The following is a 26,219-nucleotide window of genomic DNA, read 5'->3' as shown; positions in this document are numbered from 1 at the left end:
ATTGCATCTTGAGTGCCCACTGCAAAGATCTCATCCGCATGCGAGCCTCTGGCACCAGAAGAATGCAGGATGCCATGAGGCCGAGCAACCTCAAGAACTCGAACGCTGGGAGCGTCTGGGCATGCTGAAACTTGTGCACCATCTGCTGAATGTGAAGAGCCCTCACCTGGGAAGGAAAACACTGCCCCAGGGACGTGTCGAGCACTGCTCCGATGTACTGGAGCCGCTGCGTTGGTCTCAAATGGGACTTCTTTAAATTGAGGGAGAAGCCCAGCCTGTGAAGGGAGTGGCAGGTGACGGACAGATGATCCAGGACTTGCTCGGGAGAGTTCCCCCTGATCAACCAATCGTCCAGGTAGGGGTAGACATGAATCCCCCTTGCCCGAGATGCGCTGCCACCACCAACATGAGCTTGGTGAAAACCCTCGGGGCGGAGGACAATCCGAACGGCAGGACCCGAAACTGAAAGTGCGAGTCGCCAACCGCGAACCTCAGGTACTTATTGTGCTTGGGATGGATCGGCACATGGAATTAAGCATCCTTGAGGTCGAGAGACACCAACCAGTCGGTTTAACGGACATGTCCCGACACAAGGGTCAAGCAATTGACTTAAATCACACACCCGACGGCCCTTCCTTTTCCCCATAGGGATAAAAGGTGGGGCAGGAGAGCATAATACGAGCAACGCAAGCACGGCAGACAGCACGACGGCACAGCTACACAGGCGCAGCAGTTCAAGAAAAGGAAAAAGGTATCAGGAATCGACCTTGCCCTTTTCATGCCAGCTCTGCAGAACCGTTGTGGAAGAAAGCCTAAGACTGAACAATAGTACAGGGCAACCCTACGCCGATAAGCAGCACCGAGGGAAGCTCCTACGACCGTGGTACCGGCCTTGACGCCAATGAAGAGGATAGCCAAGCTGTCGAGGAGAGAGCCGATAAGAACCAGGCTGTTTTCAATTGATAATTCCAAAGTGGCAAGTTGTGAACCAAGTTCCAGGAACTGTGAAAGAACTGTAAAGTGTTAAGGGGGACCAGCTGCAGAAGGAAACAGCACCACATTAGTGCTAACTCAAAAGACTCTGGTTGATCCCCCATTTGAGAGAAACTACAGATACCAGCAGGCCATAGGAGAGCCAGCAGAATAGGTCAAAGTAGTCATACTGAGGGTCACGCAAAATCCCTGTACAATCGAAAGATTTTGATCTCCAAACTGTTGAAAAGCAAGGGAGGTGAATCCTGTAAACATTGAACTGTGTAAGTAATGAGGGGTCAGCACCCAGAAGAGGGGGACCCAGGTGTGAGCCTCTATCATCCTGATCGAGAGCCAAAATAAACCTGCTGAAGAGAGTGGTCTGAGCCCGGTAGAGGGGATCCAAGGATGAAAAGTTGTTGCCCCAAGAAGGAGAAGAGGTGAAGCTATCACTCAAGCACTTGCAGTCAAGAGGGCTCCGAGCCCGGCAGAGGGAGATCCAGGGGTGAAGCTATCATCCAAACTTCAAGTAAGAAAAGAACGGACATACAAATTGAGGTATTACAATTGAGAAGGGTCAGGGCCCAGAAGAGGGGGAACCAGTGGGGAATCACCATCACCCTAACGAACTTTCATTTGATTAAATGAACATTTGATTTTGTTATTTCAACACGTCCGGCCCCGATGGCAAGAGACTTTTCAAAAGAAACCAGACTTGGACATTGACGGTCCTGAGAACCGCCATTGGAACTGTTGTCTCGTGCTGGAGAAGCCCGAGACTGTAATGTGCTCCAAACTCCCACCTTAACCCAGGCTCAAACCGTGGGGAAGGGAGACTCGAAGATACCACATCCCAACATATCATTTGAGAACACTTCTTTTTTTTTTTCTTGAAAACTATCCCACGCCCCAATTCTTTTATTAGTTGTGAGGTTTGGCAATAGTTTTCTTAGTTTAGGCCCTTTTATTTGACACACCACCACCACCAGGAATGCCTTATTTTTCATTTGATGGTTGAAGCTTGCTCCCATTTTAGGTTTAGATTAGGAGTTTTACCAAACTGTTTACAGCATTCATTGTTCAATAAACACCCGTGAACTGTGATCACTTGTGTCCGTCTGACTTGTTGCCACCAAGAGTTTCTCACACAGACCAGTGTCAATCTTGGCACGGTTCCTTGATTCCACTTATCCATTCATACAGTTTTCTACTGGACTATTAATGATTGCTCCACTTTCTGAACTCTGCCTGCCAGTCCCTTGATATAGTAATCTGTGGAGTTCCCTAGTACTCTTCCTTATTTCCCTCCAGTCCCGATTGGCCATTTGTTTTATGGATTCAGATGAATTAATCAACTTTACAATATAAATTCGTACATTTCATAATAACTATTAAAAATTAACAGATTTGACATGTTTATACATTGCTAGCACAATAAAACTTACTAAAATTCACATAAAATCATATAGTTGAAAAAATAAGTTAAATAAAAATAAATAAAATTAGTTTACATGTTGAGCAGAGGAATTCATCTTTGTTGTTCGACATGTTGATCTGTTCGACATTTAGTCATCTGATCATGCTTCTGTTCAACTGTTACATTACACTTGATTACGTGTGTACTCTCATTGAAATCCATCATGATGACATTAATGAAAATTCATCCATCTCACAGCTATGTTGCAACCAGACACTTTGCCACGACAGTGCGTGCAATTGGAAGGGCACCCAAGAGGATTAATTCATTGACATCTCCTCAAGCAGTTTGGTTTGGGTCTGTGTTCAAACTGTAGAACATTATCCCTGTATAGTTGCTGGCGTTATTTCATCAGCCGGTGGTTGTTATATTGATGGACAATAGATATAAATGAGCTAGTCATCTAAATGAGTTCATTATTCATCTATTAGAGACTTGAACACAGTACAAAGTCATTAAGCAACAGGTCCAAGAAAGCATACTATGTTAACTAATTACACTGGTCAATTGTTATTCAATACCAATGAGTTAAAAACATTTACAGTGGCTTTTCTAATGCTAGGGCTGGGAGTACATAAAATAAGTTGCTATCCGAGATCAGGGTCCAGCTCACTAAGATAGTCATGTTTGAAAAAACGTTCTTCGTGCAGATAAGTTAGGACACTGGGTTATTAAATGACGCAATGTTTCCTTGCAATTAGGGTTATTACAGAAGCGGCAGATATTCATCTCCTCGCCTATCATTTTGCACTCGTCAATAAGCTCTTAACGGGCCATACATTTAGTCTTAGGCGCAGAATCGCTGATCTATATAGTGGTGAGGGGTGTGTACAAAAGGTATGGTTCCATTACACTCAACTTTTTTTTTCTCCAAATGAGTTTTCTGCAAAATGTTTATAACAAAGGCATATTCTCCTTGTCTTTATCCAATCTGCCAAATAAATTTTTGTTTTCTCTCTGTTTGGATCAGTGATTAATACTTCAATGGTGACATCAGCATTAGCTAACACTTGGTAGATGCTCATGTTCCATTGTCTTACAAAATTATGATCTGCAAAGAAAATATAATTGGATAATATTTTCAGCAAGTTGTCTAGATCAGTCGGTATAAGACATTTCCTCAGTAGAGCACAAAGACGCCACTGGTACAAGGCATTCAAGGATATGAGTCCCAATTCATATCTTAGCCAAGCAACCGGTGTACATTATGGTAGTTGCAAAACTTGCCTCCAATATTTTCCTTCAAGTCTATTAAGGAATACTTCAGGTAATATTTTTCCCGTTTCTAGGCCTTATAGTAGTACAGGGGTGACTTTTTGATTGCAGTAAGTCACGGCCAGACTTAATGAGAATTTTCCATATCTATTTATTCTGATCTTAGTTTGGGAAATGGCTGTAGTTAGTTTCCGCTCCAAATTCTCAAGATTGACTTTATTGTGGGGATCACTACAAATCATCATCCCTAAATACGTGTACTGCTGAACCCTCTCTATTTTCACATTTTTCATGGACCAAGAGAAGGTGTTATGGGATGTTTACTTGTGGACAGAAACTAAGATTTTAGGCCTTTTAATTTCTCATTCTCCCTTTCGTCCTGCCCCTTGATTCCATCTTGGTGTCTTCGGGGCAATACTCCTGTCTTTGAAAAAGATCCCTTACCATCAAGCCGGTAAGATAGTTCTGCGGGTTGAGCGCTCACTGCTGCGATCCGAGTGTGATCTGCAGGTCGCAGGTTCGAATCCCGGCAAGGCCAACTCAGCCTTTCATCCTTCCGAGGTCGATAAATGAGTACCAACTTCGGTTGGGTGATATTGTATGTAAATATGTGCTCTGTAAAGCGCTTTGGATTAAGGCGCTCTATAAATAACACATCATTATCATCCATGTGCCAACTGGCAATCTGGGCATCTTTGTTTGCCCAGTTATCAGACTTCCTTGGTTGGTGCATTAGTGGGAACATTTGACTTCCATCTCCTGGATTAGCCTGGACTTCTTGTGCATCCATATTCTGCCGGGGACCAGGAATAGTGTGGAGCGATGTACCTTCCTTGAAGTATTGTATTCACTGGACGTCCTTACCATCCATGTTCTATCGAAGCCTTCCTCAGGTGCTGGATTACTTTTTAGTCTCCAATACCACTTTTTTGCTGAAATCTACTTGTATTCTTTCCCTATGCCTTGGGGTGTAGCGGTAAGTGTGATAATCTTCACACTTTGTTCTCCACTTCTTGGTTGGGATCTATCGGATAGTGTTAAATTTGAGTGCTCAGACTGGAAGGGATAGGTCGACAGGGATAACCATTGGCATACTGATAATCTGTACCCACCTCACCCATCACTCAAGAGAAGCAAAAAGAGGAGGCAGTAGGGAAACATTTAGTGATAAAAGCCATTTATATTTTAAAAACATGTCCGGCTATACCAACTATCGACCACCAGTAGTCACATTTCTATAGATCGTTACCAAGGTCAACCACTTTGAAAAGGGAATCATTTGGTATCAATCCCTTGGTAAGGTGGTTCTTTTTGGGGGATCAATAGACATACAGCCACTTCAGCAGAAATTCTCTCTATTCCTTTACTCCCATTAAAGTACTGAACTTTGCAACTTGTCCCTTCAAAGGGCAGCTTTTGGTGCAGCACAGTTTCCTCTTCAAATTCCTTCTCCAAGTCAATGCATCCATCCAAGCAGTGCTCGAGATAATATTGTGTGGCAGGAGTATCTTACACTTCAGATAAGGGAAGTAACCCGGGTGTGCAGTCATTAAACAAATGTCTGGGTGCTGCCTCTATCTAGTCCCGGGTGGGGGTGAACTATGAAACAATCTAGAAGATAGAGAGGGGTCTGTAGGGTTAGGAATAACTGAAAGGGGAGTTTTCTTTCAGTAGTTAACAGTAAATTTAATCATCAAGAATGTTCACATAAAACTGCATACATGAGATTTCACTAAAAATATTTAGAGACCAACACTTCAATTGGTTTCTCATAGGTAAAACACATTTCCAAAATACCACATTAGTGGCCAGGGTAATTAAACGAAGTCAGTTGTCCATTCAGTTGTATCCTAGTGTTTAAACATATTGACATCACATAGGGTTATCGCAGAAACTTTTTAGTTATTTGCATCAGGTGCAACACTGTCTTCAAAATAGACAATACACTTTCTCAACATATTTCAGTTCACAAAAATGGTCTTAAATCCGGAACATTCGTCAGGAGAGCAACTCTGGTTCATGTACAAGCGTTTAGACTACGCTGGGACCTGAGTGGGGGGGCCAGCGAGGAATTTCTTCTTTCCTTGTCCTAACAGACAAAAAACAACAAAGACTAAGTAGAGCTATTCATTCTCTAGTTAATAGTCTAACTCATCGAATGAGTATAAAACCTCCAGAGGTAAAGAATTCTTTTACCTGTTTTGGTGTGTTGAGAGGGCGAGGTCAAGCGTGATTGCTGAAGGTAGGACTTCAATATATCCTTCCTTGTGCCTAATCAATAGAAAAGCTGAGGTATACTGAAAAATACTTTATTGTTAAGAATAATTTTGTTTGTCATTCTTAGTCACTTAGGGTATATTGATTGTCAAAATGAAACTTTAATATTTTGACATTTTAAATTGTTTCGTTTCAATAGTCAAAAACAAGAAAAGGCACATAGGTGCCAAGGACAGCATGGACACATTCGAAGCCTTAGATTCCTACAGGTGACAGAAGTGGCTTTACATGTTTCTTCTTATTGCATGTGTAAAGACCGCCAGAAGTTGCATTTCACACCTCACAATATATACCCATCAATCTGTCAATCTTAAACCATATACACAAGGGAAAACTTGAACATTTTGGCCTGGGGGCTAGTACAATACTCTGGAAGATGATGTAGTGGCACAAGACAAACAATGAAGTCTCCCCAACCTAAAAAACAAACTCTACTCCAAGCACACATGATGAAGTATATATAAGTCAATATTCCTGACATTACTTTGTTTTAATTTTAAGCAACATATTTTAAGTGTGTGGAAGCAAGTGACATACTTTTGGGTAAAAAGAAGAAAATAAATCCTACTTGTCCTCAACTCTAAGAGGGGTTTCCCTGCTTCAACAAAAGCTTCAACAAAATATTAAGGAAACTTCACAGTCTAACTAAAAAGGCCACTGTCCTGTGTCAAAACCCCTATTTCGATCCCTTACACTTATAACACAACTAAACTGGATTTGTCTTTTCTGGGCCCACAAGAATGACTGGAAGGGTATAGTTCACAAAGTAGGGGGAATGTCTGCATTCGTCTGGCCCCTCTCAGTCTGGTATTTACAGTTTCACAAAGTAGGGGGAATCTCTCCCTTCCCCTGGCCTCTCTTAGGCCCTCAATGAGCTTATCCAGTGGCTCAGTTGGGCAGACCTGGTATACCCACCTGCCAGGTATACTGTTTCTTCACTACAGGGTCCTGAACGAGTCACAAACAGCTTCTCACTCTCGAGTCCCAGACACCTTTGTATTGGCTTCTAGTGCCTCTCGAGGTTCACGGGCTGCCTGCGTACCTTCCGCATGGGCTCCCGGTCGCTCACTTCAGTTTTCGGGCTTCTACGTTTCTTCCGATTGTTCTTTGAATTTGCTTCCTGTTTGCGCACTGCCGTACAATACTTCCCAGCACTGTGAGTTTGGCGTACCCACTTCACACACCGTACTGGGAGTCTCAGCCTCTTCCGGCTTTGGCTCCTCAGTCTCCTCTGGATCAGGTAGGGACGGCATAACTTCCCCAGCCACGTCCCAGTCAGCAGCTGCAGGATCTGCTTCTCTGTCTGCGGTACAGTTCTTTTGCTTGTGGTGCCTCCAGGGAGGGATTGAGTCCCCATGGTTAGACCCCTCTTCCAATTTCTTAAGTCCCATCTCATACGAGAACTAGATTGTTCAGTGAGATTGTCTTGAGGGTTCTTCATGCCCCCGAGCTTACTCCTCATCCCATTATGTTGTGGTGATAATTCAGTGGAGTAAACCCTATTCTTCCTCATCCGAGTACTACTGGTACTATTGGTGTGGTATAAGTACATGGGGGAACTTATGGGGTAAGGTGAAGGTGAGGAAGGCAAGGGGAGAAAGGTGGGTGAGGGATGATTATACTGCGTTGGCCTATGATGTCCTCCCTGTATCCCAGAGGGGGAATCCCTCCCCACGAGATCACCAACAGGTGGACTATCAGGCAGCGGCCTCGCCTCCCTGGCCTAATGGAAAGGGTCATCATAGGATTTGTCACAATATCTCACTGATGTTTGGTGTTTTTAAAAAAAATAAATTAGAGACCAGGGCCCCAGTGGATCTCCCCGCAGATAGCAAAAATAGTCAAACTATATCTCAATGAATATACAGTGATTATAATGAAATGAAAATAACTAATAACTTTTATAATGAATAATAAATAACGAAAACATATCAACTGTTTTCTTAAAAGTATATATGGGGGTGGGATAAGGGATTAAAATGTGTAAGGGGGTTGGAGTGGGGTAATAAAGCTAGGGAAATTGGGGCTTAGGGGGACCCCCCCAAATTTAAAAAGAGAAAAGAAATGCTATATTTTTTCCTGATTTATAATTAGTTACAAAAGTTTATTATTCATTCGTTACTATCGCATGGAACCATCTCAAAGGACATTAGATTATGTACAAATGTGCAAGCTGATACATGACGTGTCCTCCTGTCCCATTTTGCTATTTCACAACAGGATGCATGTCCTCCCTTCTAACTCCACCTCATTATATCTTTGCTTGTAGACCAATGGAAAGAGTCAGAGAAGCTAAAGAATTGATTGATAGAGACCAATTCGAGAGTCTGTCTTCGCTCAAAGAGTCAAACATGTGCAGGAACGTCAACCAAATATTCTATTCCTTCCTGCCTCCATACACCAGAGCCAAAAAGCCATCCGGGAGACACCCTGTCAAAGCATCCCACGCACAACATAAGAAACTTACTGGCCACCCTGCCTCCCATTTAGCACACACTTCTGAAATGTTTAATAATAATATGTATTCGTTGATTTACACTACAAGTTATAAACACATTGGCCAGGCTCAAATGCAAATGGTAGACCACCTTCATTTGATAGTGAGCTTCAGCCAGACAGGACAAGAATCATTGGTTGTGGTGTTGCATTGTGACACTGGGTCTGCACTTGGACAAGGCAGAAGCAAGAGGCAGAGTGTACTTGGCTTTTTATTATGCAACAAAGGGGCACTTGATTGGAAAGTAGCATGCAGATTGCAGTTCATGGAAGCAGAGCTATATGTGAGTGGAGTACACAAAGGAACCGTTTAAAGGAGAAGGATTAACAGCGACATATATTTATTTTTGTGTTCAAGGAAGGTGGAGATTGTGTGTGTATTTATTTTATTTTTGACTAACTGTGCTGATGTTAGTGAGAGTACTTGCGAATGGGCAAAGTAGTTTATGTTCATGTGATCAAGTGTTTTTATATTTGAATAAGATATATTTTGTGTCTTCTTGGTCACATAAACCAGTTCTGCAAGAGACATTAAATGTAATGCTTGGGTAGTCATTCACAGTTGGGTGGTAATGTTAGAATTATTGGCGTTTGGAAAATGACAGATTGTAAATCCGATCAAACCCAGAATTTTTAAGACTATAAAGTCTTAAAAATTCTGGGTTTGATCGGATAATACTGACAGTATTACTTGGAAATACTTGGAGCTGTATTCTATGCTTGCCTTCTGCTTCTTTTTCACTACACCTAAGAAGAGGTGGAATAACAAATCTAAATCATCCAGGATTTGTTTTGCTGCAAATTAACATCAATATATTATTAAAAGTTTTCTCCAAGCACCATAAGTAGCATGGATGGGTCATATTGAAGATTAAACTATATTGTAATGAAGTCACCATTTAGCATGACATTTCTAAAACAAAAAGCATGGACGAGGCTATCTTCACATTGAACCAACTAAAAGATTATGGACTGTGACTGACTTGGCAAGTAAGAGGCGCTGTAAGATGAGGACTGAAAGAGACCAATAGTATATGGGACTCAGTGGTGCCATTATCACCAACAAAGGTTAACACTGGGATCAATAACCATGCGTCTAGAGCAGTGGTATTCAAACTTTTTTTTATGCCAAGCCCTCCACCCCACCCATTGAGTAAAAATGTTGTTGCCGAGCCTCCCCTGGAGTAAAGACATAGCTGCTGGGCCCCCTTAGATGTCATTTCTGATTATATTTTCTATTGAGATCAGTAACTGTACTCCCTTTTAGAAGAGACCTGTGCCCTGGCTGGACAACCTTCGGGCCTCCGCAGGGGGCACAGCGCCACAGTTTGAAGACCACTGGTCTAATAATAATAATAATAATTTGGCATTTATATAGCGCTACGAACCCTCAGGTATCTGAGCGCTGCTTATTATTACCCACGGTATGTGATGCTCATTTATCGACCTCAGAAGGATGAAAGGCTGAGTTTGGCCCCGCTGGGATTCGAACCTGCGTTAGCAGGCTCTGCACAGATGTCAAAGCGAGCGCACTACTCGCTGTGCCACTTGACTGGCTTGTTTCTGTCAATGTGTATGCCCATGTGTAGGGGCCGACCAGGTGCACCGGCAACATTGCTGAAATTGAGACTACTCAACCACTCGTTCTTCTCAGTAGCCTAGCAAGGGATGGAAGCACTAAAGACTAAATATTCCCCCACCTTCTCCTATACATCTGACACCTACCACTTCCTCTTGTCATAATTATCTACCCCTATCTCTCTATAGCCATCTACCTCTTTTTATTCATCTCTATATCTCACTGTATCCATCTCTATAGCTCTCTCCATGCAAATCTGTCTTAGCATCTCTCTACATGAATAGCTTCATTCTCATTCTCTCTCTCTCTCTCTCCATCCATCCATCCATCCATCCATCCATCCATCCACCTATGATTATGCATGTCTGTCTATAACCAGTACCTTCCATGCATGTCTCATATCTACCTATCCATCTCTCTACATCTACTTATCCATCTATGCAGATGCATCTATAAACATCCCCATCTATGCATTTATTTATTTCGCTATACATGTTGCTCCATGTATCTATCTCGATCAATCCATATATCCATTTCTGTCTATCTATATACCTTTATACATCTGTATGCATTTCTCTATGGCTCTCTATTCATCTTTCCCTGCAAATGTAACTATGTATCTCTTTATCAATCTATCCCTTCATCGCTTTATATCCATCTAGCTTTATCAATCTCCTTGTATGAATCACTCTAGCTCTCTTACCTTTTCTCTGTATACATCTCCCTCTATGCAGATTTCTCGGTCTACATCTTTGTCTATCATCTTATTTTTTTACTGGAAGCCTACAATGGGCTGCCAGTAAAAAAAACACATTCACTTCAAAATCCTTTGCATCGCTCACAAATCACTACACGGAAAAGGAGCTGAATTCCTCCAAGCCAAAATCAACTACTAATAACTAGGAAGAAACACAAGATCGAGCAATGACGTCCAAATTGAAAACATACAAGAAATGGAAATTTGGAGGAACCACATTTTCCCATTTGATAAGCAATCTATGGAGGAAATAATGCCAGAAGATCACGTAACCTTCCGAATAAGACTAAAAACCTGGCTATTCAACTGAACGAGACTAGCATAAAAACGGGCCCCTCAACCCAAACTCTTACCTCGTACCCAAGGTAATCAGAGGACATAACAAATCCTGGAAACAACATTAAAAACAACCACACTGTACAAAGTACTAACCAACCCTGCTCCTCTCCAGCAAACCCCCCACATACCACACACGCCCCAATGGGCCTGCCTTTCTTAACACAAAACATGCAACCCACATATCCTCCAAAAATGAAAATCAAACTACCGCAAACAAATCACCCAGACACTGGACGTTGCCCTCCGGACACATTAACTCCAGTGCACACAATCCAAGCACAACTAGAAAGCAGACACGCACAGATGCCAGTTTATCCTGGTTTGACAAGCACCAACAGAAGAGCACACCCTCTATCCTATCCCTCTTCCCTCACTAACCAAACCCCACACACTTTCTTACAGAGCCACGCCAGCACCTGGAGACCATGCAAATGATAGCAGTGCAAAGTATAGATCAACTTTACATATTGCTCTGTTGGTAAAGTGAATATAGTGCCTGTGTGCCACTCTGTCATCTATTGGGATACATGTGTTTTAATTCTGTCCTTGCTGCAAGGGTCTAACTGGGACTGATATTCACTTTTAGTCAGAGGGTAGGAAATAATAATGGTAAACCGTTAGTAAAGTAGCTGCGCTAAGGAACAAAGGCAATAGGTATGGTACTTATTGGTGTTTATTTAGGGCCCCAGTTGGATAGTAGGTGCTGTTCCTTAGCGCAACTACTATGCTAACGGTTTACCACTACAATAACATATGGATTGTCTATATCTCTATACATCTCTCTCATCATATATGACCTTTTTTTAAAACTCTGTCTCACTCAATAAACCTGTCGCCCCCAACATACGTGTGTGTGTATATGTCTGTCTGTCTATGTCTGTCTCTGTCTGATTTATCGATTTCCGTTTGTAACTCTGTACCCCACAAACCGTCCAAAACATGGTCATACAGACAGAATTCATAGTACAAAAGTTCATGTATGAATCTAGCCTTTGTGCTCTTGATCGATCATAGCCAGCTTGTGTAGATGCATCGATGTCCCATAGTAACTTTCCATTCCTACCCTCCCAATGTCCCCGCCACACCCAATCCCCTCATTTTATTGGTCAATATCAGTGCTGGAAATGGACCACATTTTCTGGGGGAACTCCTCTGAATACCCCCACTCAGGTGCACCCGGGGAGGTGGATTGTCAGTGATGTGGGTGGAACCGAGGGGAGTAGCCAGGTGTGTAATGTGGGTGCCCTTAATATAGGAGGTTGGCTGCTTTGCATAAAAAAACAAGTGCATTTTGGGAACATAAAAAGGACACCAATGTATCAAGCATGTCTGTGATAGTAATGCATATGTCCATTCCTTCTGAGCGTACAATGCACACTTGGTATGATGCTCATTTTATCTGTCAGAATAGACACTAGGATAGTAAAATGTGTGCAAAGAATGAGACATATATACCACTTTGTTTGAGTTTGTGCTGTTCTAGTGAGCAAAGGACGACTTTCGGATACAGTTTGTGAAACCTTGCATATCGCTGCTCGTATTGAAAAACTAAACGCACCGGGTTCAGGAGACTCGCTGCAGTCAGGGACAGAGCTTCGATGGGGATGTTTGGACCTCGGGTCTACACAGAAGGGCGCTCCAGCTAGACAATTTTTGCTAGAGCAAAGCTCCATCTTCTTCTGGCCCAATTCCTTCCCTGGTCACAATGTAAGATTGCTTGGTTTTTGCAAGATGACTATTTTGTGATACTTTTATTCAAATACCAGTAAAATCATATTCATGTATCATTGTTAGAAAAGCAACATGTTTCCTTGGGTTACAAAAAAGTTACTTGTTATTCATTTTACCCGAAAAAACAGAACCAATTAGTGTGAACTGTAAAAGTGGCAGACCAGAAATAACACAAGACTCTCGAGCAGGTTCACGTAGTCTTGTATCTTTATTTTCTACTAAGTTAACCTGGTTTGATCAAATAAATGTATATTAATAGTAACATTTTAAAAAGAAATTGTAGTGTGGTGAGGAAAGATTTTCTCTTGCCATCTAACTAGAAATAGGAACATAATATTGTTCATTTCTGCGGTCAAGGCAAAACCAAAAGTTAAGGAGGCACCTTGGAATTTTCAACACTGAATGGAGAGTCATTGTAAGGTGTCCATGAAATGGGCAGCGTAACAATTCTAAGGCTAACATTTAGTTACTATGCAGAAAATAAACTGGATAACATGAATTTCAAAACACTGGCCTAGAAGCAAGTTTCATTTAAGAATAGCTCTCTAAAGTGAACAACCTGCATTTTGCATTGCAAGAACGGACACCCAAAAATGCATCCATCTATTGCTTTAATAATGATTATAATAATGTAACATTGTGCTTGACGTGCATCGATGTTGTACATTTATCTTCGACTTGACGCAAACAGATTTTTGTTTATTAGAATATAGCATGTAGAAAGAATTTTGAAATAGGGAATAAATCGCAAAGCAAGCGCAACAGATATCTCCAAAACGTTTCAACTTATTGGCCATCTTATTGCACGATGCGGTTTTACCTTTGAATTAACGGATGGAACTTGTAGTTTAGTTTGCACATTGTAAGCACAGTGATAAAACGTGCTAGCATGTAGTGCTAAGAAAAACAGGACTGGCTCGAATACAGCCCCATGTAACTGGGTGAGTTTTTCGCTATCCAGTAAACAAGAAAAAGCTGTACATCTGGCATCAGAAGCATACATGCACATTTATATTTTATTTAAATGCAGGTAATAGAGCTATGTCTTTTGACAATGGGTACTAAATTATTGGTTGCCCTTATTATCTCCAAATAGTTACATCCTAAAAATGTGTGTCCATTTTCCATGCGACGGATTCTTCAAACAAAACTGGATCACTACTAATGGGAAAATATAGATATTCTGGGATGATCATAGAGTCATTGTTTGCACATTTGCGGTGCCCGTCATCAGGACAAACTTCAGATCAATGAACGCATCCGGAGAGCGATGTTTTATTTCGGATGTGTAATTAATCATTTTTTCTACCAAATGGATCGCCATTTGCTTTGGGAGAAAACAGATGATGGACCTATAATCAATTCTATTTCACTCCGCAAAATTCTCCCTTGCACAATTCAAGTACTGGGATTAAAACATTGAAGAATGTAATCTGAAAGAGTTCACATAATGTAAATGTCAACCAAAACAGGATTTGAGTCAACAATCTGTTCTTCTATTGATTACGTGCGAGAAAAGTTGTAATGTCTCTGTTCGATGTAGTTGACTGTTTCCGTTGCAATGAGAAATAGAACAACTTACTAAATTCCCAACTGACTAATTTTTGAAAAGTGTTACTTGTTATCTTTTTGTGAAAAGCAAGCAAACATTAAGCAAGAGAGAGAGTAAGAGAGCACACGTGTGCTTATCTTTCGCATTTTATGTTGGGTAACGTGATTCTGCAGTTGCCAACAGTGGACGTTTGGCTGCGCTGTGCACCAATGCCATGACAAAAGGCATTGCCTATCGTTTTGACATGGCCATGTCAACTTGAGGGGTGCGTGTTATGATTTACTGCCACCAGGCACTTGACCATAGGGCAATCGATCAACACATAAGATTATCACAAAAGGGAGGTTTCCTACCCAATGCATTTCACATGTGTAAATGCCAGAAAATCGGAGGAAAGATGTATTGGGAAATAATTGTGATTAATCGATATATGCTCAAAATGCACGCCCTATCCGTTGAGCCAACATTATTCCTGGGAGAACTTCTCTTTAAACGATTGACCAGTACTTGATTAAGATAAGAGTAGCTGTGGCAGGTGAGGTAGAAAAAGAACCTCATTGCCAAGAAGTGGCAGGTAAAACCAAAAGAGACCGCAAATTTGCTCCGACTCCTTGAAAATCAGGCTACAAATCAGCAAAAAGTGTTATCTTTCCTAACACTCATCGCTAGGAGATCAGAGACTTACAGTAGCATCAAAACCATACTCCTCCTGTGATCTTCACATATTTCGACTTTACCACACTTCTAATTTGCTGTATATCATTGAACTGCAAGTCCCCTTGTTATCTTCCTACTTCCCAGTCCCCCACCTATTTCATTTCACACCCATATTTCACTGCACAATCACCAAAAACCCACAAAGGCGAGTGCTGTGTTCAAAGTTGTGACTTCATGTATAGTATTTCTGTTCCAACTTTGTTATCTCAAATAAATGCAAATTAGCTAGACTTGCCCCATGTAGACTGGTTGATGAATATGACATCTTGCAAAAACATACAAGGCCTCTGTTATAGTTTCATTGTGTGAAAGGAGCAGAATAACCTGTCTAAAAAGAGCAATAGCTGCATCTGGGTCCACTAGATCACGAGATATGCTGTATTTTGTCATCACAAGTACATATTCAACCTTTTTTAAGAACAGAAAACTAGCCATTTGTCTTGGTCACTCACACTTAAAAGGACACCGTCCCTGTAACTCTACCGCCTAACAACGAACAGAGCAAAACACAAGAACCTTTAGTAAAGAGTTGTACCTTCGACAACCCATACAAAACAGTTCTAGTAATTTCAGTAAGGAGTTCAACCTATTATTTCTGATCAACAAGCCTGCACCTGGATGCCTCAGGCAACTACATTTGCTAATGTTTAATGTTATTTTCCTTGTGGAGAGGTTAATTGTCCCAGGAGTTGGGCCTCAGATTTATAGCAACCATTAAGGGGGCATTACACACGAAAGAGGCAAGTCTTCAGGACTTTCGCAAATGCGATGTAGCATAGTTGCTGGCCTGCAGACGAGCATTCCAATTGCAGCATCTCCATTTGAACATAAAAACCTGTATGATGCTGGTGAAATGGATTGCAGCGGATTGCCCCGCTAGGAAAACCACCACCTTCAAATTGGCCATTGTATTCCCGCCAGAGGTTGGCTTGGCAGAAAGACATGTGGTATGCAGCAGGACAGGCAGGGTCAGGGATAGGTTCGAGTGATCGTTTGCAGGGAGATTTTCAAGGGGTGAATGCATGGGGATTTTAGCAAGACCTCCCAAAACCCTGTGCAGATTTTCATATCATTTCGTAATTTGTATAGCGCCTTTCATCATGGGTATGGTCCCAACGTGCTGTCGGTTGAATGCCCTTGAAGGGTCCGAAGTATGGGAACGTTAGCAGGTGCTAGTATGCATGTGTGCATAATGGCCAAAGACTTTGCCGAGTCCCCGCAAGCCACCTATGTCTAATGGCATGTGGATGGGTGGAGAGATGTACACTAGGGAAATAAGCTGGAGGGGTTGTGTAAGATGAGAAATAAATAAACAAGAACAGCAAAAAGGGCAGTGGCCTTAAATACCCAGGACCACCGGCAGAGGGCCACAGAACAAGTATCACAGAGGAAAAACGCAGGCATAAAGTGCAGGTGGTGCTGGTCTGCTCGTGGTTTCACATAAACCCAGTTTCTCTGGGCTTTGAATTACTAATACATCTAAGATAATGCAAATTTGCATAAAAGGTGACTGCATAGTATAACTCTGAAATGACAGATGTGCACTCCTTGAGGTAATTTATGTTCACGCTTTATTGTCATTGGACAGTAGGAAGGATAGGTAAACGAAGACAACATGTAAACAAATACGAAAACTCGATTTCCCCCACACATCCCCAGCTACCCTCTCTCATTACAACTGACCAACGGTCCCTTTTAGAACCCAGACGTCCCCACGTTCCATCCACACAGAACAGAAAGCTCTGACATTAGACCACCAAGACACGCAGGACACCATACTACACTTCTCCCTCCGTTACATATTACACAATACTGAAAACGCAATGAAAGCGGTGACCTGCACAGCTAACACTACCTTACATACACACAATATGCACCCGACCTATTCCACGAAGTGGCCAACAGTGTAGGCAAACGCCAGAGTAAATGGAAGAACAAAAGTTAAGAACCTTCCACCAGACCAAGACCCGGACCAGACAAAATGCCAGGAAACACTCCAAAATATGGGAGGCAGAACAGATGGAACATAAGAAACTAACACTGGAACTTTAAACCAATCTTTGAACCAAGCCAATGCCAGATAGACAACCCCGAAGCTCTAGACACGCCCCAAACTCTGCTACCAACTCTTCTGCTCCGACTCACTCACTCCTTACATACAACAAAGACCAGAAGGAACAAGTTACTCACCTGTAACTGTTGTTCTCCAGCATGGGTCTGGCATGGATTCACATGCTCATGAATATTCCCCGTCGTCAGGCTGGGAATCCTCGGTAAAGAAAAAACCAGTATCAGTTTCGTTTCTGATCTGTCTTTCGTAGTAGTAACCAATCACTGGTCTCTGCGTCATACTGACCACGGCCAATGACTGCCCTCTATCTAAGCCCCGCCTCTGGCAGCCATCTTCAGATTTGGAAGCACGTGAAGTGGCAGTATGACCAAGTGAAGAGCCGCAGAGGGGTAGGCGGGAGGGTTCGCATGTGAATCCATGCCAGACCCATGCTGGAGAACAACAGTTACAGGTGAGTAACTTGTTCCTTCTCCAGCATGGGGTCTGGCATGGATTCACATGCTCATGAATAAAGAATACATAGCAGTACACACATGCACAACCACGGGAGGTGGCAAAGGCTCAACATTAAGAATTACATCAAACTCAACATCAAGCAATCTTACCTCCTCACCAGGCTCACCTCAGGCGAACAGGTTGCGCAGCACTGCTTGGCCGACCCTGGACTCCTCCCTGGAATCCCGATCGACGCAGTAGAATTTCGTGAAGGTGTGCGTCGACCTCCACGTAGCAGCCCTGCATATGTCCAGCAGGGGTACACCAGAAAGGAACGCCGTGGTAGCTGCGATCGCTCTGGTGGAATGGGCTCTCAGACAGCCAGGCAGCGGTCGGTTTGCCAACCGATGACAGTACATGATACAGCCGGAGAGCCATCTGGAAATGGAAGCCTTCGAGAGAGCCTTCCCCTGATTGACAGGTCCAAAGTTCACAAAGAGTTGTGACGTCTTCCGAAAACACTTTGTGCGGTCCACGTAGAACTTCAGCGCTCTAGCCACATCCAGCGAGTGCAAAGTCCTCTCAGCCGTCGACGAAGGCGACGGGAAAAACACAGGCAACACCAAGGGTTCGTTGAGGCACCTTGGGCATGAAGGAGGGGTGCGTCCTGAGCACCACCCTCGTGTCGTGAAAAGTCAAGTATGGTGGCTTGCAAGATAGGGCCTGGATCTCTCCCACTCGTCGTGCGGAGGTGATGGCCACAAGAAACGCTGTTTTCCACGACAGAAACTTCAACGGGGCCGAGTGCAGAGGCTCGAACGGAGGTCCCATGAGCTTGGTCAGCACCACGTTGAGCTCCCACGCCGGGGCCGGAGCCTTCACCGGCGGGAACGATCTGAACAGTCCCTTCATGAACTCTTTCACCAGACGATGAGACCACAAGGACGTCCGCCCCGTGGTTCTGGTGTATCGGGAGATCGCAGCAAGATGAATCTTGATGGACGCGTGTGCCAGTCCAGCCTTGGCCAGCGTCAACAGGTTACGGCAGCACTTGGGGAGCCGTAATCCTTAGAGGGTTAATCTTCTGTGCGTGGCACCAGACAGAGAACCTCTTCCATTTGTGTCCGTAGCATTTAAGAGTCGAGGAACCCCTGGCCTTTGCAAGAACCTCTCTGCAGTCGGCCGGTATGTCGTATCCTCCAAACTCTAGCGCTGCAGGAGCCAGGCCTGCAAGTTCAGCGACTTCGGGTCGTGGTGGAGGATGGCGCCTCCTTCCCTGGAGAGCAGATCCGCGTCCACTGGCAGCTTGATTGACGGGGACGCTGACAAGTCCAGAAGGTCCGGGAACCATATCTGCAACGGCCACGCAGGTGCGACGAGGATCATCCTGCACCGTGACCTCTTGAGCTGGTTGATGAGCCGGATCAGCAGTGGCAGAGGAGGGAACGCGTATAGGAACAGGCCTTCCCAGGGGAACGAGAAAGCATCGCCCATGCTCCTCGGCTGGGGAAACCTGCTGGCGAACCTCCGGCACTTGGAGTTCGTCGCTGTCGCGAACAGGTCGATCTGGGGTGTGCCCCACCGTCGGAAGAGGCGATCCACTAGATCCTGCCGTAGTTCCCACTCGTGGCACGAGCGCAGCTCCCTGCTGAGTGAGTCGGCGATGGTGTTTTTTATCCCTGCCAGATGAAACGGCACCAGAAACATCCTTTGGGCGACGGCCCAATGCCACAGGTCCTGCGCCTCCTTGGACAGTGCTGGGGACCTGGTTCCGCCCTGTTTCCTGATGTAAAACATGGTGGTGATGTTGTCGGTGAAGATCCTCACCACCTTGCCCTTGAGGGACGGAAGGAAGGACCTGAGGGCCCAAAACACTGCACGGAGCTCCAGGACGTTGATATGGAGGGACTTCTCCGTCGGGAGCCAAAGGCCTCTCGCGTGCAGATTTCCGGTGTGCGCTCCCCACCCTTCCAGGGAGGCATCCGTGGTCACTGTCTCCTGGTGGCCTGGGGTCTGGAAGTCCATGCCCGCCGTCAGATGCGCGCGGGTGCCCCACCACCGGATCGCTCGTCGGAAACTCTCGTCGAGTGTGATCCTCTCCTCGAAGTTGCCCGTCGTTTGGATCCAGCGCGCGTCCAGGAACTCCTGCAACGGGCGCATCCGGAGCCTGCACATAGGAATGAGGTAGATGCAAGAAGACATCATTCCGAGGAGGGACTTGATGGACCTCACCTTGGCCGCGTCAGCGACCAACATCCGCTGTACCTTGCCCAGGATGGCCCTGGTCCTGGTCCTTTCCTCCGACGGGGAGGCCAGAAGGGACACTGTGTCGAGCTTCGCTCCCAGAAACAGTGCGTCTTGCGAGGGTACCAGGTGGGACTTGGCGTAGTTCACGGAGAATCCCAGGTCCGTGAGAATTTGGACGGTCCTTGCCGTGTGCTCCACGGCGAGCTCCCTCGTCTTGGCTCGGATGAGCCAGTCGTCCAGGTAGGGGTAGACGTGGATCCCCTCTCGGCGCAGCTGTGCCAGATGAAACTGGTGCAAGGCACTTGGTGAATACCCTGGGCGCCGACCGCAGACCGAAGGGAAGGGCTCTGAACTGATAGTGACGCCCTTGGACCACGAACCTGAGAAATTTTCGGTGCCCCTTTAGGATGGGAATATGGAAGTAGGCATCCTCCAAATCCAACGACGACAGGAAGTCACCCTCCTCCAGCTGACCCAGGACGTGCTGGAGGGTGACCATCCGGAACTTCTGCGCCTTGATGAACTTGTTCAGCCGTCGTAGGTCTAGGATGGGGCGCCATCCTCCCGTCGTCTTCTTCACGAGGAAGTATCTTGAGTAAACTCCCGAGCCCCGAAGCCTCTTTGGGACGAGTTCGATGGCGCCCTTCCTGAGCATCGCCTTTACCTCCCAGAGAAGCTGAGGGACGTGAAGCTCTTTCCTGGCCACAGGGGGGACGCGCGGCCACCTTCTTTGAAACTCGAGCGCGTGGCCCTGGGCCAGGGCGTCCAGCACCCAACGGTCGGTGGAGATGGACTCCCACACGCTGACGAAGCTCGCCAGCCGGCCTCCCACCGGGGTGCTTCGGTGGGGGCCAGACCCCACGGCCGGTTCAATCCTGCTTAGACGAGGCTTTGCCGCCTTGACCTCCTTGGCGACGACGGCGGGGTCCGCCTGACTTGCCTCGTCCCCTGTAAGTTTCTTGAGACGATGAACGGGCCGCTTGACGGTAGGTGGAAAATCCGCCGCCGGAACCTTTGGAGGCACCCTTGCCTCCGCCGCTCCGAAAGGGCGGCCGCCGTTGCTGGAGAACCCCGAGAGCCCGGGCCGTCTCCGCTTTGATGGCTTGAAGGGAATCGTCCACTGTTTTCCCAAACAGATTGTTCCCATCGAACGGCATGTCCAGGACTCTGGTCTGTACGTCTTGACGGAAGTCAGTAGCCCTGAGCCATCCACGCCGCCTAAGGCACACGCCGTTGCCCAACTGGCGAAATCCAGTGTCGGCGATGTCCGTCGCAATCGTGATGGCGTGGTCTGACGCCACCTCACCTTCCTGCAAGATCTCCAGGGCATCCGCCCTCTTGTCGTCCGGTAGGAAGTCCAGCAGGGGAGCCAGTTTGTACCACAGCTCCCTGTCGTAGCGGGCTACGATAGCCAGGGCGTTGGCCGCCTTAATCGTCGTCGCTGCAGACGAGATGACCCTGCGCCCCATCGTGTCCAATTTCTTTCCCTCGCCGTCCGGCGGGGAAGTCGACGTGGAGGCCGCACCCCCCCCGCTTTCTTCCTGGCCGCCGCGGAGACGACAGAGTCCGGGGTAGGCTGTGCCCGGAGGCACAAGGGGGCCGCGTCCGGGACCCGGTACTTCTTCTCGTACCGGTCTCTTCTAGCCGGCGTCGTGGATGGGTTCTTGAGGAGGGCAAGGCCCTCATCCCAAATATCGTCCAGCAGAGGTACCGAGAGGACCGTCTTCCTCTTGGCCTCGCGCCGCTGATAAAGGAAACCTTCCTTCTTCTTCTCCTCAGGGCAGAGCTGGAAGAGCTCGGACGCCCTGGCAATCATGGAGTGAAAAGATCCAATCTCGTCGGGCGGGGAAGCCCGGGTGGGAGGCGACGACGGCAGATCCTCGTCGTACACCTCGTCGTCCGTACCCGTCGCGGCCGTGTCAGTCCCCTTGTCATCCCCTCGAGTCGTGGACAGGGAGGAGGGCTGAACGGGGCGCGACGGCTGAAAAGGAGGTGGAGGGTGAATCCTTCTTTTCTTAGGAGGGGGGCTGCCCGAAGGGCCTGGTTCCGGGTCCCCTGACGGGATCTCCACTGGCAACGGCAGTCTCGTCCTTATCTCTGAGCATAAGGACTGTATAGCCAACAAAATGGCCGCAGAGTTGTCTTGCGGCGCTGGTAGAGGGGAGTCCGACGGGCGGTCAGGGGCCCCGTCGGTACCCTCGACGATGTCGTCGTCTCCTGCGTCGGGATCCCTCCCGACAGGCTGGTCTTCTTCCACGCCAACGCCGTGGCTTAAGACCTCGACCAGTTCTTCCTCAGAGGTTGAGGCCGAATCCACGACGACCTCCTGCCCCCCCTTTTTCTTCTCCGTCGGAGGTTTCACGGGGGTCCTGTCGATGGGCATAAAAGAGGACTCCCTCCGCGGTGGCAGGGAGACTCTGAGCCCCGAGGTCGCCACCACTGATGTAGCCTCCACAGGCTGAGCCAGGGCCGCCGCGACTGTCTCGATAGAGGCCTTGGCCGGATGGATTAAGGCTTTCACCACCTTAGGTGCGCTCACCGCCTTCTCCTTGAGGGGGGGGGGACACTGCCTCGCTCCCCCTCCGCCTTCGAGCTCGACCGGGGCCTCTCCAGGAGCTTTGCCGGGTGCTCGGCCTTCCTCTTACCCGACCCAGAGCGTTGGCTCGTGGTTGATGGTGCCGGGGAGGGTGCGCCCTGCCTGGCGCCCGTAGAGCCCGACCGTTCGGCGCTCCCGGTGCCAGCGGACTCGCGGTGCTTGGCCTTGTGTTGGACCCCCGTCGCCGGGCGTCCTCAAAGGTCTTAGAAGACCGCTCGGATTTCTTCCTCCTTTTCTCGCCGGGCGGGCTCTTCCCTTCCAGCCAGTTGGCGAGACGTTGATGGCGGTCCTTCATGGTCCGCTCCGACATGTTGCCGCAAAACGCACAGTCCTTCTCCACGTGCGTCTTGTCCTCATGTAGGCAGTAAAGACAAAAGGAGTGTTAGTCTTCCTTAAAGACATTCTGTAGCTGGCATCCAGGGCAGACCCTGCACAGCTTTCCGGGCGTCGAGCTTCCCTTCTCCTGGGCCATGACCGAGATGGGCCTGAGAAACTTCTGGAATCCTCCAAAAGCGTAGCTCGACGAATCTTCACCCTTGAGGGGCGTAGACGAATCCGACACGGGTCCCCGTTGATCGGATGGAGAGTCGGTGGAGCTTGAGGCTCTTTTGACCGAAAAAAAAAACAGTTTTTTGAGAAAAAACGTGAAAAAATAGCACGAACGCTCGAGAGCAATAGCACGAGGATCCCAACACATGAACGTGCGGTGAAAATCTGAAGATGGCTGCCAGAGGCGGGGCTTAGGTAGAGGGCAGTCATTGGCCGTGGTCAGTATGACGCAGAGACCAGTGATTGGTTACTACTACGAAAGACAGATCAGAAACGAAACTGATACTGGTTTTTTCTTTACCGAGGATTCCCAGCCTGACGACGGGGAATATTCATGAGCATGTGAATCCATGCCAGACCCCATGCTGGAGAAGCAAAAGCCCACCGATGTGGAAAAAAAATTACCTTAATGCTCCCCACAAAGCCAACCAACAGAAAGGAATACCCACGAGGACACAAAAAAAATGTTAAAACTGCACAACCACCTGCCCTGAGCTGCCCCTCAGAGCCCCAGGCCTGCCACACCTGAGCGTACCCTTGCTCAAAAGAGCAAACAACTAACCAACCTAACCACCAATGGACAAACTCCTACCGCCCTGGGCTGCCCCCAGAGCCTCAAGCCTGCCACACCTGAGCGCAACCGGCTCAACTGCGAGCAACTGCGCTGCACAAACAATATCCCGTTGGATGATCACCTAAAACTTCCGGCACAAAACTTACACGCAGCACGTAGTCAGCATAACACCAAACTAGTTAGATTCACCGACATCTTGCACCCCAAAATCAACAAAACAATTGTTTCCAAACACAGAACAAAAGTTCCAATAAAATAGACGCTCCCTATTGCCGAATCTATTGATACCCTTGATGAACAACAAACCTTGCATTTCCTTGAAGGAATACAAAAAAAAAAAAAAAACACACATGGGAACAAAATTGCAAGATGTAAACTTGGCCAAACAGCCAAACACCAAACCACCCAGACAACTCCTACACTCCACCACTAGATATAATATGGCATTTATAACACGCCTGTACACCAGTGTTTCTAGGTGCAACAAGACAAGGAGGGGGAAACAAAGGAAGGACAAAACAATGATCTTACTAGGCTTTGTGTCATTCAGATCACGCAAGTGCGGGTAAGAGGGAAGGGGAGACGTGGCAGGGGGTGGGAGGGGCAGTGGAAAGGAGAAGTGCAGGTAACTGAAAATGTGCAGCCAGCGAATGGCTCATAAGTGCAAAGAGATGGGACTGTACGGTTGCAGGTACAGACCCTGGAGTGCTGGGAAAGCCCAGAGTCAGTGCGAGGGCAGCTGGACATGCAGGAGCCTGGTCCTAGTTCAGAGGGTATCCAGGTGACCAGTGCGTGGAGCAGTCAGGTATGTCAGCAGGGGAGAGGAAGAGAGAAAGCGGAAGCGAAAAGGAAGGTCTTGAGTTGCAGGTAGGGAGGCTGTTCCAGAGGGAGGCCCCAGTCGAGGAGAGTGATCTGCCCCTGTGCCCTGCAACTCTCTGCTTGGAGAAGCGGTTGACCCCCAGAGTTGGAGGTGGATTAGCGGAGAGCTCGAGAAGGAAGAGGTTTAGGAAGAGAAAGTTGGAGATGGAGTGGTTCCAGGCCCCCGAAAGCCTTGTTGACTATGCAGAGGGTCTTGAACTTGATCCTTACAGGCACGGGTATCCAGTAAAGATATTTCAGTGCTGGAGAGATACGATCCCTGGGCTTGAGGCAAAGGACAAGTCTTGCAGTCCCGCTAGCACACAACACGGCATTATCTAGCACCATGATAAGTGGCACATTAACCCGAAAACCTTATCAACTCAACTTATACAAAACCCATCCAAATGGAAAAACAGCGCAAAAACTGGCGAAATCTGGCCAACAGGGCAAAAACGACAAGATCTTTGCCTTGACACGACCGCCAACACACGCCTCCCTAAAAACAGAAATGACGTTAAGAATACAACTGCCACACTCACTACATGGTATGCAAATTATCGATGGACCCGGAAACTCATAACGCACTTGCTTCACCTCCACGCACCCGTACGGCTAATACTAGAATTTATATAACTACATAAATGCCAATACCGTAGAATGCAGTCACCAACTCATTTCGCCAAACCCCGCACATCACTTGCATACGACAAATATAAGTTGAGACAAACTTCTACGTCTTTATGAAAACAAATTGTACAGCACAGAACACAATCACACGACTGTATACACTCACATTATGCATTTGTATCCAATACCCGAAATGAAGTTACCGGAAAGAAATTTACACCAAAAATAACCACCACTAATGTCCATAAAACGATGCACAAACGCAGTAAAAGTTCTCCTCTAAAAATGTGCAACTAATACCGCGGCAATAATAATGATTGCCCCACACTCTAACGTATACACATACTAAGTGATGTCCAGATTGTGAATAGAACAATTTACCCACGTGGGGACTGTCAACTGTGTCTGAAAACAAACGCAGCAAGTCCAAAATTCAAATAAAAGAATCCGGCATGAAAACAGGAAAACCCAGGAAGTCCTAAGAAGGTAAGGCCAGGACACCAACACAAAAGAAAGGAAACCAAATCGCGGCCTTGTGGCACTGTCATAATCGCAGGTGTTCGTGCCCCTTTTCACACCCTGGTTTCTTTAAACTGTTTCAACTGGACAACAGAGCATATTTTTCAAAAGCGCTGCTCATGTTCCGGATCTTTGGTTGCAAAACATGTAATATGTAGAGCTCTTTGCTGCTCCACGTAGCAAGGCATACAATAGATTAAAACCCTACAAATAAAAAAAAAAGAAACTGCAGTGCCGTAAAACGGTGGTATGGGTGCATTTTCTATCTCAGTCATCACGTCTGATGTGTGACGCACAAACTCACACACGGATAGAGACTGGGAAACCGGGGTAGGATTTCCAGGGTCGGGCCTACATTGAGCCCTCTCGCGTAATGAAAAGGGGAGGGCACGAGGGTCCCTGCTGTAATCATCAATCGTGATGAATGATTACAGACCCAGTCACTCTCCCCGTCCTCAGTTCTGAACAATAAGGACTCATCCGTCTTTTGCAATTTGGGCGGTGATGCCAGAAAGAAGTGAGGGTGCTGGTCGACCCAGAGGACTGTTAAACGACCACTGCGATTAACAGAAGAATGTTGAGTCGCCCTTAGAGTTTTGTGGGGTGGGGTGGGGGGCGTTGACGTCAC

At 46.5% G+C, this 26,219-nt stretch overlaps 1 protein-coding gene across 1 annotated transcript in view; it reads right to left on the bottom strand.

Moving 5' to 3' along the window:
- TMEM39A (transmembrane protein 39A) overlaps positions 1-26,219 on the bottom strand; it is a 632,890-nt gene that overhangs the window by 181,213 nt on the left and 425,458 nt on the right. The window lies entirely within an intron of this gene.

Source organism: Ambystoma mexicanum, chromosome 7p (assembly GCF_040938575.1).
Source record: "Ambystoma mexicanum isolate Mex_15411 chromosome 7p, UKY_AmexF1_1, whole genome shotgun sequence".
NCBI lineage: Eukaryota > Metazoa > Chordata > Amphibia > Caudata > Ambystomatidae > Ambystoma > Ambystoma mexicanum.
Note: the sequence above shows the minus strand (reverse complement) of the source record. Positions and strands in the feature narration are given on the sequence as shown.